At 41.0% G+C, this 16,785-nt stretch overlaps 1 protein-coding gene across 3 annotated transcripts in view; it reads left to right on the top strand.

The window, feature by feature from the left end:
* The window catches only part of GAREM2 (GRB2 associated regulator of MAPK1 subtype 2), an 81,292-nt gene that overhangs the window by 56,134 nt on the left and 8,373 nt on the right, over positions 1-16,785 (top strand). The gene's annotated exons all lie outside the window — the stretch shown is intronic.

Genomic DNA, 16,785 nt, shown 5'->3' with positions numbered 1-16,785 from the left:
TACATTATCTGTAATCAGAGAGTTATCTCTGTGTTATCTGTGGTGTTACATAGGACTGCAGGTAACATCTACTACATTATCTGTACTCAGAGAGTTATCACTGTGTTATCTGTGGTGTTACATAGGACTGCAGGTAACATCTACTACATTATCTGTACTCAGAGAGTTATCACTGTGTTATCTGTGGTGTTACATGGGACTGCAGGTAACATCTACTACATTATCTGTACTCAGAGTTATCACTGTGTTATCTGTGGTGTTACATAGGACTGCAGGTAACATCTACTACATTATCTGTACTCAGAGTTATCACTGTGTTATCTGTGGTGTTACATAGGACTGCAGGTAACATCTACATTATCTGTACTCAGAGAGTTGTCACTGTGTTATCTGTGGTGTTACATAGGACTGTAGGTAACATCTACATTATCTGTACTCAGAGAGTTGTCACTGTGTTATCTGTGGTGTTACATAGGACTGCAGGTAACATCTACTACATTATCTGTACTCAGAGAGTTATCACTGTGTTATCTGTGGTGTTACATAGGACTGCAGGTAATATCTACCACATTATCTGTACTCAGAGAGTTAGAGAGTTATCACTGTGTTATCTGTGGTGTTACATAGGACTGCAGGTAACATCTACATTATCTGTACTCAGAGTGTTAGAGAGTTATTACTATGTTATCTGTGGTGTTACATAGGACTGCAGGTAGAATTTACTACATTATCTGTACTCAGAGAGTTATCACTGTGTTATCTGTGGTGTTACATAGGACTGCAGGTAACACTACTACATTATCTGTACTCAGAGAGTTATCACTGTGTTATCTGTGGTGTTACATAGGACTGCAGGTAACACTACTACATTATCTGTACTCAGTGTTATCACTGTGTTATCTGTGGTGTTACATAGGACTGCAGGTAACACTACTACATTATCTGTAATCAGAGAGCTATCACTGTGTGTTATCTGTGGTGTTACATAGGACTGCAGGTAACATCTACTACATTATCTGTACTCAGAGAGTTATCACTGTGTTATCTGTGGTGTTACATAGGACTGCAGGTAACATCTACTACATTATCTGTACTCAGAGACGTATCACTGTGTTATCTGTGGTGTTACATAGGACTGCAGGTAACACTACTACATTATCTGTACTCAGAGAGTTGTCACTGTGTTATCTGTGGTGTTACATAGGACTGCAGGTAACATCTACTACATTATCTGTACTCAGAGAGTTATCACTGTGTTATCTGTGATGTTACATAGGACTGCAGGTAACATCTACTACATTATCTGTACTCAGAGAGTTATCACTGTGTTATCTGTGGTGTTACATAGGACTGCAGGTAACATCTACTACATTATCTGTACTCAGAGTTATCACTGTGTTATCTGTGGTGTTACATAGGACTGCAGGTAACATCTACTACATTATCTGTACTCAGAGTTATCACTGTGTTATCTGTGGTGTTACATAGGACTGCAGGTAACATCTACTACATTATCTGTACTCAGAGAGTTATCACTGTGTTATCTGTGGTGTTACATAGGACTGCAGGTAACATCTACTACATTATCTGTACTCAGAGTTATCACTGTGTTATCTGTGGTGTTACATAGGACTGCAGGTAACATCTACTACATTATCTGTACTCAGAGTTATCACTGTGTTATCTGTGGTGTTACATAGGACTGCAGGTAACATCTACATTATCTGTACTCAGAGAGTTATCACTGTGTTATCTGTGGTGTTACATAGGACTGCAGGTAACATCTACATTATCTGTACTCAGAGAGTTGTCACTGTGTTATCTGTGGTGTTACATAGGACTGCAGGTAACGCTACTACATTATCTGTACTCAGAGTGTTAGAGAGTTATCACTGTGTTATCTGTGGTGTTACATAGGACTGCAGGTAACATCTACATTATCTGTACTCAGAGTGTTAGAGAGTTATTACTATGTTATCTGTGGTGTTACATAGGACTGCAGGTAGAATTTACTACATTATCTGTACTCAGAGAGTTATCACTGTGTTATCTGTGGTGTTACATAGGACTGCAGGTAACACTACTACATTATCTGTACTCAGAGAGTTATCACTGTGTTATCTGTGGTGTTACATAGGACTGCAGGTAACACTACTACATTATCTGTACTCAGTGTTATCACTGTGTTATCTGTGGTGTTACATAGGACTGCAGGTAACACTACTACATTATCTGTAATCAGAGAGCTATCACTGTGTGTTATCTGTGGTGTTACATAGGACTGCAGGTAACATCTACTACATTATCTGTACTCAGAGAGTTATCACTGTGTTATCTGTGGTGTTACATAGGACTGCAGGTAACATCTACTACATTATCTGTACTCAGAGTTATCACTGTGTTATCTGTGGTGTTACATAGGACTGCAGGTAACATCTACTACATTATCTGTACTCAGAGAGTTATCACTGTGTTATCTGTGGTGTTACATAGGACTGCAGGTAACATCTACTACATTATCTGTACTCAGAGTTATCACTGTGTTATCTGTGGTGTTACATAGGACTGCAGGTAACATCTACTACATTATCTGTACTCAGAGTTATCACTGTGTTATCTGTGGTGTTACATAGGACTGCAGGTAACATCTACTACATTATCTGTACTCAGAGAGTTATCACTGTGTTATCTGTGGTGTTACATAGGACTGCAGGTAACATCTACTACATTATCTGTACTCAGAGTTATCACTGTGTTATCTGTGGTGTTACATAGGACTGCAGGTAACATCTACTACATTATCTGTACTCAGAGTTATCACTGTGTTATCTGTGGTGTTACATAGGACTGCAGGTAACATCTACATTATCTGTACTCAGAGAGTTATCACTGTGTTATCTGTGGTGTTACATAGGACTGCAGGTAACATCTACATTATCTGTACTCAGAGAGTTGTCACTGTGTTATCTGTGGTGTTACATAGGACTGCAGGTAACGCTACTACATTATCTGTACTCAGAGTGTTAGAGAGTTATCACTGTGTTATCTGTGGTGTTACATAGGACTGCAGGTAACATCTACATTATCTGTACTCAGAGAGTTATCACTGTGTTATCTGTGGTGTTACATAGGACTGCAGGTAACATCTACATTATCTGTACTCAGAGAGTTGTCACTGTGTTATCTGTGGTGTTACATAGGACTGCAGGTAACGCTACTACATTATCTGTACTCAGAGTGTTAGAGAGTTATTACTATGTTATCTGTGGTGTTACATAGGACTGCAGGTGACACTACTACATTATCTGTACTCAGAGTTATCACTGTGTTATCTGTGGTGTTACATAGAACTGCAGGTAACATCTACTACATTATCTGTACTCAGAGAGTTATCACTGTGTTATCTGTGGTGTTACATAGGACTGCAGGTAACACTACTACATTATCTGTACTCAGAGAGTTATCACTGTGTTATCTGTGGTGTTACATAGGACTGCAGGTAACACTACTACATTATCTGTACTCAGAGAGTTATCACTGTGTTATCTGTGGTGTTACATAGGACTGCAGGTAACACTACTACATTATCTGTGCTCAGACAGTTATCTCTGTGTTATCTGTGGTGTTACATAGGACTGCAGCTAACATCTACTACATTATCTGTACTCAGAGAGCTATCACTGTGTTATCTGTGGTGTTACATAGGACTGCAGGTAACATCTACTACATTATCTGTAATCAGAGAGTTATCACTGTGTTATCTGTGGTGTTACATAGGACTGCAGGTAACATCTACTACATTATCTGTACTCAGAGAGTTATCACTGTGTTATCTGTGGTGTTACATAGGACTGCAGGTAACATCTACTACATTATCTGTACTCAGAGAGTTATCACTGTGTTATCTGTGGTGTTACATAGGACTGCAGGTAACATCTACTACATTATCTGTACTCAGAGAGTTATCACTGTGTTATCTGTGGTGTTACATAGGACTGCAGGTAACATCTACTACATTATCTGTACTCAGAGACGTATCACTGTGTTATCTGTGGTGTTACATAGGACTGCAAATAACATCTACTACATTATCTGTACTCAGAGAGTTATCACTGTGTGTTATCTGTGGTGTTACATAGGACTGCAGGTAACATCTCAGACATTATCTGTACTCAGAGAGTTATCACTGTGTTATCTGTGGTGTTACATAGGACTGCAGGTAACATCTACTACATTATCTGTACTCAGAGAGTTATCACTGTGTTATCTGTGGTGTTACATAGGACTGCAGGTAACATCTACTACATTATCTGTACTCAGAGACGTATCACTGTGTTATCTGTGGTGTTACATAGGACTGCAGCTAACATCTACTACATTATCTGTACTCAGAGAGTTATCACTGTGTTATCTGTGGTGTTACATAGGACTGCAGGTAACATCTACTACATTATCTGTTCTCAGACAGTTATCACTGTTATCTGTGGTGTTACATAGGACTGCAGGTAACATCTACATTATCTGTACTCAGAGTGTTAGAGAGTTATCACTGTGTGTTATCTGTGGTGTTACATAGGACTGCAGTTAACATCTACTACATTATCTGTACTCAGAGTTATCACTGTGTTATCTGTGGTGTTACATAGGACTGCAGGTAACATCTACATTATCTGTACTCAGAGAGTTATCACTGTGTTATCTGTGGTGTTACATAGGACTGCAGGTAACATCTACATTATCTGTACTCAGAGAGTTGTCACTGTGTTATCTGTGGTGTTACATAGGACTGCAGGTAACGCTACTACATTATCTGTACTCAGAGTGTTAGAGAGTTATCACTGTGTTATCTGTGGTGTTACATAGGACTGCAGGTAACATCTACATTATCTGTACTCAGAGAGTTATCACTGTGTTATCTGTGGTGTTACATAGGACTGCAGGTAACATCTACATTATCTGTACTCAGAGAGTTGTCACTGTGTTATCTGTGGTGTTACATAGGACTGCAGGTAACGCTACTACATTATCTGTACTCAGAGTGTTAGAGAGTTATTACTATGTTATCTGTGGTGTTACATAGGACTGCAGGTGACACTACTACATTATCTGTACTCAGAGTTATCACTGTGTTATCTGTGGTGTTACATAGAACTGCAGGTAACATCTACTACATTATCTGTACTCAGAGAGTTATCACTGTGTTATCTGTGGTGTTACATAGGACTGCAGGTAACACTACTACATTATCTGTACTCAGAGAGTTATCACTGTGTTATCTGTGGTGTTACATAGGACTGCAGGTAACACTACTACATTATCTGTACTCAGAGAGTTATCACTGTGTTATCTGTGGTGTTACATAGGACTGCAGGTAACACTACTACATTATCTGTGCTCAGACAGTTATCTCTGTGTTATCTGTGGTGTTACATAGGACTGCAGCTAACATCTACTACATTATCTGTACTCAGAGAGCTATCACTGTGTTATCTGTGGTGTTACATAGGACTGCAGGTAACATCTACTACATTATCTGTAATCAGAGAGTTATCACTGTGTTATCTGTGGTGTTACATAGGACTGCAGGTAACATCTACTACATTATCTGTACTCAGAGAGTTATCACTGTGTTATCTGTGGTGTTACATAGGACTGCAGGTAACATCTACTACATTATCTGTACTCAGAGAGTTATCACTGTGTTATCTGTGGTGTTACATAGGACTGCAGGTAACATCTACTACATTATCTGTACTCAGAGAGTTATCACTGTGTTATCTGTGGTGTTACATAGGACTGCAGGTAACATCTACTACATTATCTGTACTCAGAGACGTATCACTGTGTTATCTGTGGTGTTACATAGGACTGCAAATAACATCTACTACATTATCTGTACTCAGAGAGTTATCACTGTGTGTTATCTGTGGTGTTACATAGGACTGCAGGTAACATCTCAGACATTATCTGTACTCAGAGAGTTATCACTGTGTTATCTGTGGTGTTACATAGGACTGCAGGTAACATCTACTACATTATCTGTACTCAGAGAGTTATCACTGTGTTATCTGTGGTGTTACATAGGACTGCAGGTAACATCTACTACATTATCTGTACTCAGAGACGTATCACTGTGTTATCTGTGGTGTTACATAGGACTGCAGCTAACATCTACTACATTATCTGTACTCAGAGAGTTATCACTGTGTTATCTGTGGTGTTACATAGGACTGCAGGTAACATCTACTACATTATCTGTTCTCAGACAGTTATCACTGTTATCTGTGGTGTTACATAGGACTGCAGGTAACATCTACATTATCTGTACTCAGAGTGTTAGAGAGTTATCACTGTGTGTTATCTGTGGTGTTACATAGGACTGCAGTTAACATCTACTACATTATCTGTACTCAGAGGGTTATCACTGTGTTATCTGTGGTGTTACATAGGACTGCAGGTAACATCTACTACATTATCTGTACTCAGAGAGTTATCACTGTGTTATCTGTGGTGTTACATAGGACTGCAGGTAACATCTACTACATTATCTGTTCTCAGACAGTTATCACTGTTATCTGTGGTGTTACATAGGACTGCAGGTAACATCTACATTATCTGTACTCAGAGTGTTAGAGAGTTGTCACTGTGTTATCTGTGGTGTTACATAGGACTGCAGGTAACATCTACATTATCTGTACTCAGAGAGTTATCACTGTGTTATCTGTGGTGTTACATAGGACTGCAGGTAACACTACTACATTATCTGTACTCAGAGAGTTATCACTGTGTTATCTGTGGTGTTACATAGGACTGCAGGTAACACTACTACATTATCTGTACTCAGTGTTATCACTGTGTTATCTGTGGTGTTACATAGGACTGCAGGTAACACTACTACATTATCTGTAATCAGAGAGCTATCACTGTGTGTTATCTGTGGTGTTACATAGGACTGCAGGTAACATCTACTACATTATCTGTACTCAGAGAGTTATCACTGTGTTATCTGTGGTGTTACATAGGACTGCAGGTAACATCTACTACATTATCTGTACTCAGAGTTATCACTGTGTTATCTGTGGTGTTACATAGGACTGCAGGTAACATCTACTACATTATCTGTACTCAGAGAGTTATCACTGTGTTATCTGTGGTGTTACATAGGACTGCAGGTAACATCTACTACATTATCTGTACTCAGAGTTATCACTGTGTTATCTGTGGTGTTACATAGGACTGCAGGTAACATCTACTACATTATCTGTACTCAGAGTTATCACTGTGTTATCTGTGGTGTTACATAGGACTGCAGGTAACATCTACTACATTATCTGTACTCAGAGAGTTATCACTGTGTTATCTGTGGTGTTACATAGGACTGCAGGTAACATCTACTACATTATCTGTACTCAGAGAGTTATCACTGTGTTATCTGTGGTGTTACATAGGACTGCAGGTAACATCTACTACATTATCTGTACTCAGAGTTATCACTGTGTTATCTGTGGTGTTACATAGGACTGCAGGTAACATCTACTACATTATCTGTACTCAGAGTTATCACTGTGTTATCTGTGGTGTTACATAGGACTGCAGGTAACATCTACATTATCTGTACTCAGAGAGTTATCACTGTGTTATCTGTGGTGTTACATAGGACTGCAGGTAACATCTACATTATCTGTACTCAGAGAGTTGTCACTGTGTTATCTGTGGTGTTACATAGGACTGCAGGTAACGCTACTACATTATCTTTACTCAGAGTGTTAGAGAGTTATCACTGTGTTATCTGTGGTGTTACATAGGACTGCAGGTAACATCTACATTATCTGTACTCAGAGAGTTATCACTGTGTTATCTGTGGTGTTACATAGGACTGCAGGTAACATCTACATTATCTGTACTCAGAGAGTTGTCACTGTGTTATCTGTGGTGTTACATAGGACTGCAGGTAACGCTACTACATTATCTGTACTCAGAGTGTTAGAGAGTTATTACTATGTTATCTGTGGTGTTACATAGGACTGCAGGTGACACTACTACATTATCTGTACTCAGAGTTATCACTGTGTTATCTGTGGTGTTACATAGAACTGCAGGTAACATCTACTACATTATCTGTACTCAGAGAGTTATCACTGTGTTATCTGTGGTGTTACATAGGACTGCAGGTAACACTACTACATTATCTGTACTCAGAGAGTTATCACTGTGTTATCTGTGGTGTTACATAGGACTGCAGGTAACACTACTACATTATCTGTACTCAGAGAGTTATCACTGTGTTATCTGTGGTGTTACATAGGACTGCAGGTAACATCTCAGACATTATCTGTACTCAGAGAGTTATCACTGTGTTATCTGTGGTGTTACATAGGATTGCAGGTAACATCTACTACATTATCTGTACTCAGAGAGTTATCACTGTGTTATCTGTGGTGTTACATAGGACTGCAGGTAACATCTACTACATTATCTGTACTCAGAGACGTATCACTGTGTTATCTGTGGTGTTACATAGGACTGCAGCTAACATCTACTACATTATCTGTACTCAGAGAGTTATCACTGTGTTATCTGTGGTGTTACATAGGACTGCAGGTAACATCTACTACATTATCTGTTCTCAGACAGTTATCACTGTTATCTGTGGTGTTACATAGGACTGCAGGTAACATCTACATTATCTGTACTCAGAGTGTTAGAGAGTTATCACTGTGTGTTATCTGTGGTGTTACATAGGACTGCAGTTAACATCTACTACATTATCTGTACTCAGAGGGTTATCACTGTGTTATCTGTGGTGTTACATAGGACTGCAGGTAACATCTACTACATTATCTGTACTCAGAGAGTTATCACTGTGTTATCTGTGGTGTTACATAGGACTGCAGGTAACATCTACTACATTATCTGTTCTCAGACAGTTATCACTGTTATCTGTGGTGTTACATAGGACTGCAGGTAACATCTACATTATCTGTACTCAGAGTGTTAGAGAGTTGTCACTGTGTTATCTGTGGTGTTACATAGGACTGCAGGTAACATCTACATTATCTGTACTCAGAGAGTTATCACTGTGTTATCTGTGGTGTTACATAGGACTGCAGGTAACACTACTACATTATCTGTACTCAGAGAGTTATCACTGTGTTATCTGTGGTGTTACATAGGACTGCAGGTAACACTACTACATTATCTGTACTCAGTGTTATCACTGTGTTATCTGTGGTGTTACATAGGACTGCAGGTAACACTACTACATTATCTGTAATCAGAGAGCTATCACTGTGTGTTATCTGTGGTGTTACATAGGACTGCAGGTAACATCTACTACATTATCTGTACTCAGAGAGTTATCACTGTGTTATCTGTGGTGTTACATAGGACTGCAGGTAACATCTACTACATTATCTGTACTCAGAGTTATCACTGTGTTATCTGTGGTGTTACATAGGACTGCAGGTAACATCTACTACATTATCTGTACTCAGAGAGTTATCACTGTGTTATCTGTGGTGTTACATAGGACTGCAGGTAACATCTACTACATTATCTGTACTCAGAGTTATCACTGTGTTATCTGTGGTGTTACATAGGACTGCAGGTAACATCTACTACATTATCTGTACTCAGAGTTATCACTGTGTTATCTGTGGTGTTACATAGGACTGCAGGTAACATCTACTACATTATCTGTACTCAGAGAGTTATCACTGTGTTATCTGTGGTGTTACATAGGACTGCAGGTAACATCTACTACATTATCTGTACTCAGAGAGTTATCACTGTGTTATCTGTGGTGTTACATAGGACTGCAGGTAACATCTACTACATTATCTGTACTCAGAGTTATCACTGTGTTATCTGTGGTGTTACATAGGACTGCAGGTAACATCTACTACATTATCTGTACTCAGAGTTATCACTGTGTTATCTGTGGTGTTACATAGGACTGCAGGTAACATCTACATTATCTGTACTCAGAGAGTTATCACTGTGTTATCTGTGGTGTTACATAGGACTGCAGGTAACATCTACATTATCTGTACTCAGAGAGTTGTCACTGTGTTATCTGTGGTGTTACATAGGACTGCAGGTAACGCTACTACATTATCTTTACTCAGAGTGTTAGAGAGTTATCACTGTGTTATCTGTGGTGTTACATAGGACTGCAGGTAACATCTACATTATCTGTACTCAGAGAGTTATCACTGTGTTATCTGTGGTGTTACATAGGACTGCAGGTAACATCTACATTATCTGTACTCAGAGAGTTGTCACTGTGTTATCTGTGGTGTTACATAGGACTGCAGGTAACGCTACTACATTATCTGTACTCAGAGTGTTAGAGAGTTATTACTATGTTATCTGTGGTGTTACATAGGACTGCAGGTGACACTACTACATTATCTGTACTCAGAGTTATCACTGTGTTATCTGTGGTGTTACATAGGACTGCAGGTAACATCTACTACATTATCTGTACTCAGAGAGTTATCACTGTGTTATCTGTGGTGTTACATAGGACTGCAGGTAACACTACTACATTATCTGTACTCAGAGAGTTATCACTGTGTTATCTGTGGTGTTACATAGGACTGCAGGTAACACTACTACATTATCTGTACTCAGAGAGTTATCACTGTGTTATCTGTGGTGTTACATAGGACTGCAGGTAACACTACTACATTATCTGTGCTCAGACAGTTATCTCTGTGTTATCTGTGGTGTTACATAGGACTGCAGCTAACATCTACTACATTATCTGTACTCAGAGAGCTATCACTGTGTTATCTGTGGTGTTACATAGGACTGCAGGTAACATCTACTACATTATCTGTAATCAGAGAGTTATCACTGTGTTATCTGTGGTGTTACATAGGACTGCAGGTAACATCTACTACATTATCTGTACTCAGAGAGTTATCACTGTGTTATCTGTGGTGTTACATAGGACTGCAGGTAACATCTACTACATTATCTGTACTCAGAGAGTTATCACTGTGTTATCTGTGGTGTTACATAGGACTGCAGGTAACATCTACTACATTATCTGTACTCAGAGAGTTATCACTGTGTTATCTGTGGTGTTACATAGGACTGCAAATAACATCTACTACATTATCTGTACTCAGAGAGTTATCACTGTGTGTTATCTGTGGTGTTACATAGGACTGCAGGTAACATCTCAGACATTATCTGTACTCAGAGAGTTATCACTGTGTTATCTGTGGTGTTACATAGGACTGCAGGTAACATCTACTACATTATCTGTACTCAGACAGTTATCACTGTGTTATCTGTGGTGTTACATAGGACTGCAGGTAACATCTACTACATTATCTGTACTCAGAGACGTATCACTGTGTTATCTGTGGTGTTACATAGGACTGCAAATAACATCTACTACATTATCTGTACTCAGAGAGTTATCACTGTGTGTTATCTGTGGTGTTACATAGGACTGCAGGTAACATCTCAGACATTATCTGTACTCAGAGAGTTATCACTGTGTTATCTGTGGTGTTACATAGGACTGCAGCTAACATCTACTACATTATCTGTACTCAGAGAGTTATCACTGTGTTATCTGTGGTGTTACATAGGACTGCAGGTAACATCTACTACATTATCTGTACTCAGAGAGTTATCACTGTGTTATCTGTGGTGTTACATAGGACTGCAGCTAACATCTACTACATTATCTGTACTCAGAGAGTTATCACTGTGTTATCTGTGGTGTTACATAGGACTGCAGGTAACATCTACTACATTATCTGTTCTCAGACAGTTATCACTGTTATCTGTGGTGTTACATAGGACTGCAGGTAACATCTACTACATTATCTGTTCTCAGACAGTTATCACTGTTATCTGTGGTGTTACATAGGACTGCAGGTAACATCTACATTATCTGTACTCAGAGTGTTAGAGAGTTATCACTGTGTGTTATCTGTGGTGTTACATAGGACTGCAGTTAACATCTACTACATTATCTGTACTCAGAGGGTTATCACTGTGTTATCTGTGGTGTTACATAGGACTGCAGGTAACATCTACTACATTATCTGTACTCAGAGAGTTATCACTGTGTTATCTGTGGTGTTACATAGGACTGCAGGTAACATCTACTACATTATCTGTTCTCAGACAGTTATCACTGTTATCTGTGGTGTTACATAGGACTGCAGGTAACATCTACATTATCTGTACTCAGAGTGTTAGAGAGTTGTCACTGTGTTATCTGTGGTGTTACATAGGACTGCAGGTAACATCTACTACATTATCTGTACTCAGAGTGTTAGAGAGTTGTCACTGTGTTATCTGTGGTGTTACATAGGACTGCAGGTAACATCTACATTATCTGTACTCAGAGAGTTGTCACTGTGTTATCTGTGGTGTTACATAGGACTGCAGGTAACATCTACATTATCTGTACTCAGAGAGTTATCACTGTGTTATCTGTGGTGTTACATAGGACTGCAGGTAACATCTACATTATCTGTACTCAGAGTGTTAGAGTTGTCACTGTGTTATCTGTGGTGTTACATAGGACTGCAGGTAACATCTACATTATCTGTACTCAGAGTGTTAGAGTTGTCACTGTGTTATCTGTGGTGTTACATAGGACTGCAGGTAACATCTACATTATCTGTACTCAGAGTGTTAGAGAGTTGTCACTGTGTGTTATCTATTTTTGTGGTTGCCGCGTTTTCTCAGCTGGGGATATAAATATTGCGCTGCTGATTTTGAGAACATATTATTACTAGTGGGGGAGGGGACGGCTGCTATTTTGTAGGATTTCGGGGGGTTAACCCTTGTAGATCTCTGCGGGGGATGGGGAAGGACTGCTGATTTTTTTGTTCTTTTCATTTCTTTGATCAGTTACTGCCGGAGGGGAGCAGCGTCTTTTTGTTGGTCATTTTCTTTGCATCACACCTTTTTTTTAGATATTTTCTTTCTTTTTCAAAATCTCTGCATGCTGTCAGTGATTGGACACCTGTTTACCTTATACGGTTTAGGATCCGGTACTAACTTAGTCCTGCTGGCAGAAACATGTAAGAAGTAGGGGACTGCAGTATGACACCTTGGGTTGTTTCTAGTCTGTAACCATGGAGACACTGTGGTCTGCACAGGACCTGTATACACCAAACGGCAGATTTATTTCTAAGCCTCTTTGCAGAACTGCGTTATATTTTTATTTTAGATGCCTTACAGCAATAATGAATGGTTGCAAATATGGACATATCCTTTAAGAACCGATACAGGCAGCGGGGGGAAAGAAATAAGAATTGTTATACATAAGCCGCTCCCTGTGCTCCTCCCCCTTTTTAGGCTCCTCCTACTCGATCTATGTGCGGCCGTTTCCTGATAAATATTACTATTGGTTTAGTTGCTGGCAATTTATAATTGTTCTTTTCTTCCTGTAACGGAAATGATCTCTCCATGAGAAAACAGTAGCCAAAGGAAACAAGCAGAGCTGCAGTGTAAAGCATGGGAGAGTGACCGAGCAGCTGTCTAAGCCTGTCATGAGTCAGGAGGTGGATTTCAGACTATTTCATACTCCGATAGACAAAGCAGCTAAGCTGGAGTCACCTAGCCGTGCCCTAATGGAGCAAAGCTTCAGTGTAAAGCATGTGGATATACACGGCAGAAGACTGAGCCTCGTGAGTGGTATTTGGACCTGCGACCTCCATTGGACTCCATGGATTTATTTAGACACCATGTAATCCGGTTCTCCAGCAAATAATTGTAGAGTGACCCTAATAATGATAGCCGGCCCTGCCCCGCCCCGGGGTCACCCCCAGCAGCAGTATATATGGGGTTAATAATATGTATTTATACAGCAGGGGGGGGGGGGATAATGTGTCTGATAATTTGCCTTCCTGATCCGGGACTCCATTAACGTCGGCCTCGAGGGTCTCCCTGGGACCTGCCCCGCGACTGATCGGAAACAGATTGATGGAGCGGCGTCTCCTCTCCAGGTGGTGGATCCACAACGTTACGTTCATTCGCCGCAGGGGGGGGGGGGGGCATTATTCCTGGAAATCTTCTCATCGGTTTTATGGTTGTAATCGTCCTCGGGGGACAAGGAAGTGACCACTTAGTGTTATTGAGAGCTGCCCCCCCCCCCATATCTGCTGATCTGCGGAGTGATGAGTGCCGGCGGACAGAACATGGCGAGAGCACATTGTCAGGACCCCACGGCTCTCAGGTCCACGGCTGAAGGATCCGTCGTATTTAAGGAAAAATAATAAAAAAAATAGCGCAGGGTGAACGCTTTGCGTTGGTTGTGACAGTCCGGTTACTACATTGTAGCAATTTGTGGTTCTTTCTTTCCATGACAACTATTTTCCCACACCAGTAATTAGAAACCAGTAGGTGTAATCTCCCTTTTTTCTGCATTATTTGGCAGGTGCATACAGTCATGTGACAACCAAGCTCCACCCAGCAGGATGGGAAAGATTTTTGTCAGTAGGACCTGAAGGGATCCTGTTAGTGAATTATATACCTGTAGCTGCTGTGCGCTGCCCGTGCAGGGTCTTATATATGTGACAGGTATTACTGGATTGGTCCAACTTGATCTGGATCTTAAAGGAACCGTCTATACATTGCGTATTGTAACCCCCGGAGACTGAAGAATAAAATGTAGAAGTCTTTTTTGTTATCTCCCATCATGCTTCATTTCCTACTGCCATTTAAAAATATTTCCCATTGTAGGCGGAGCTTGGTAGTTGTGTCATCTGACCAATTTACTCCTAAATATAGAGAATTACATGGGTTTTTTTTGCCACGGGAAAATAGTTGTCAAGGAGAAAATTTTTATTAACTAATGGTGTACTTATCTTAGAGGGGGGCACATGACTGCTATAAGGTGCGAGGGGGCATGGCACTGAAGGGATTGCCCTGCCCATATAAACCTGAAAGTTTTTAACAGAGATTCAGTTTGTACCCCCCCCCCCCTCCCGCTCCCTTGTGGTGATTTTACAGGGTCCATCCAAATTTCTGAGTTCAGGAAGGAGTCAGCGGAGACTAATTATCCCAATAAATGAGGTGACTCTGCCGTCGCCCCTCACACCGAGACGCCTGGGGCTGTAAACGTCTCGCCTTGAAGAATTATCTTCCCTAGGGGTGACAGGAGTGGCATTGTGCCCGCTGCCGTGCCCGCTGATATACAGAGCTGGCTGGTATATAATAGTTATACGGGTTCAAGGTGGTAATGACAGTGGGAACTTCCATAAACTGGAATTTAATCCGGATGACCGAGCCGATGTCTTAGTTATTAACCCCAAAGGGGCAACTGACGGATGAAAGGTCCATTCCCCGTAGATCAGACCCATAAATACAATGTTACTGATGAGAACTGCAAATTATATCATGTCTCAATGTCTGAGAGGAATCTATTCACCCTGAATAGAATGCAAGAACTGCAGTGAAGACTGACACATAAGTAGAACAATAGGAAAAAGGATGCAGGGGGCATAGAGCTGTATATAACAAAGCATTGTGGATCCTGTGGGTTCTGGGTAAAACTGTATACTGTCCTGCCCGCAGTGTATTATATGGATTGATCGGGGGAGGGGCACTTGGCTGGGCAATGGTTGGAGGGCGCTGGGACTTGGAGCTATGGTGACCTGAAGATCACCGTCCTTGTCACTCAGACAAGTTCCCAGACGCCTCTCCAGCTTGTAATAACTTTCCCGGCTCAGCGCCATTGTTCTCAGGACGATCCCAGGACTCGGCCATTGTCTGCTGCGGCATCTGAGGGTAGGCCTCAAACAATGTCCCATTCAGGCCGCAGTGAATCCAGTCCTAAACCCGACCGTGCGGCCCGGGCTACAGCAAGGCCTGAGGGGCAGCAGAACAGGAACTGCGGAGCTGCTGCAGAACATCACAAACGGCGTTGTTGAGACTTGTAGTTCTACAGCTGATGGGTGCGATCATCCATCACCACTAACCGAGACTATACAACATACAAAAGGGAAATAACATCAGGGCGTGCAGATAGACACCTATTTGCTGGCGTGGGAAAATAGTTTTCACGTAGATAATAGCCAAGTATTGCTACAATGTAGAAACCATACTGTAACAGGGAATACAGGGAGCACAAAACCTTTACACTGTGCAGGGGAGGGACAGTTTGGTCCTTGGTGTCAGTCTTCACTGATTCTCTTGAATTTTATTCATGAACCAGGAGGTGCAGGATGAGCAGTGCGTGGAATGAATTGTGGCTTTGTGGAGTGACTTGTATGTCGTTGTATAATGAGGGGTTTGCTCAATACCTGCTCCAAGTGCGGAGGAACCTTCCCAGCTCCAAGTGTGAATGGTGAGGAAGTAGGAGGAATAATAATGACAATGAGGCCCCTTGTCCGGCGGCTGAATACCGGAGACGGCCAGTGATTTGCAGCCGTGGCTTCCAGAAGATGGATGAGCGCTGCTCCTCATGTCACATCCACCCCGACCTCAGACACAAACATCTTACACCCCAATATTCAGCCCTTTATGGTCAGACTTTACTGGAGTGACTGGTGCTGAAGGACAGCGACAACCTGAGCACAGTTACAAATGACCGGTGCGCCCTCAAGTGGTCACCAAGGGGAAATGCACTTAAAGGGCTTATCCAGTTTTATGTAAATAAAAATAATCATTATATCATGAAAAGTTCTGCAATTTTCTAACATAGTTTGTGTTTCAATTCCTAATCATTTTCAAGACCCCTGCTTGCTGGCAGTGAATTGGAACCTTCATAGCATTGTAGCCATCAGATTAGAGATGGTTACA

Source organism: Rhinoderma darwinii, unplaced genomic scaffold, assembly GCF_050947455.1.
Source record: "Rhinoderma darwinii isolate aRhiDar2 unplaced genomic scaffold, aRhiDar2.hap1 Scaffold_558, whole genome shotgun sequence".
Lineage (NCBI taxonomy): Eukaryota > Metazoa > Chordata > Amphibia > Anura > Rhinodermatidae > Rhinoderma > Rhinoderma darwinii.
The sequence above is the reverse complement of the archived record's forward strand: the minus strand, read 5'-3'. Positions and strand labels throughout refer to the sequence as shown.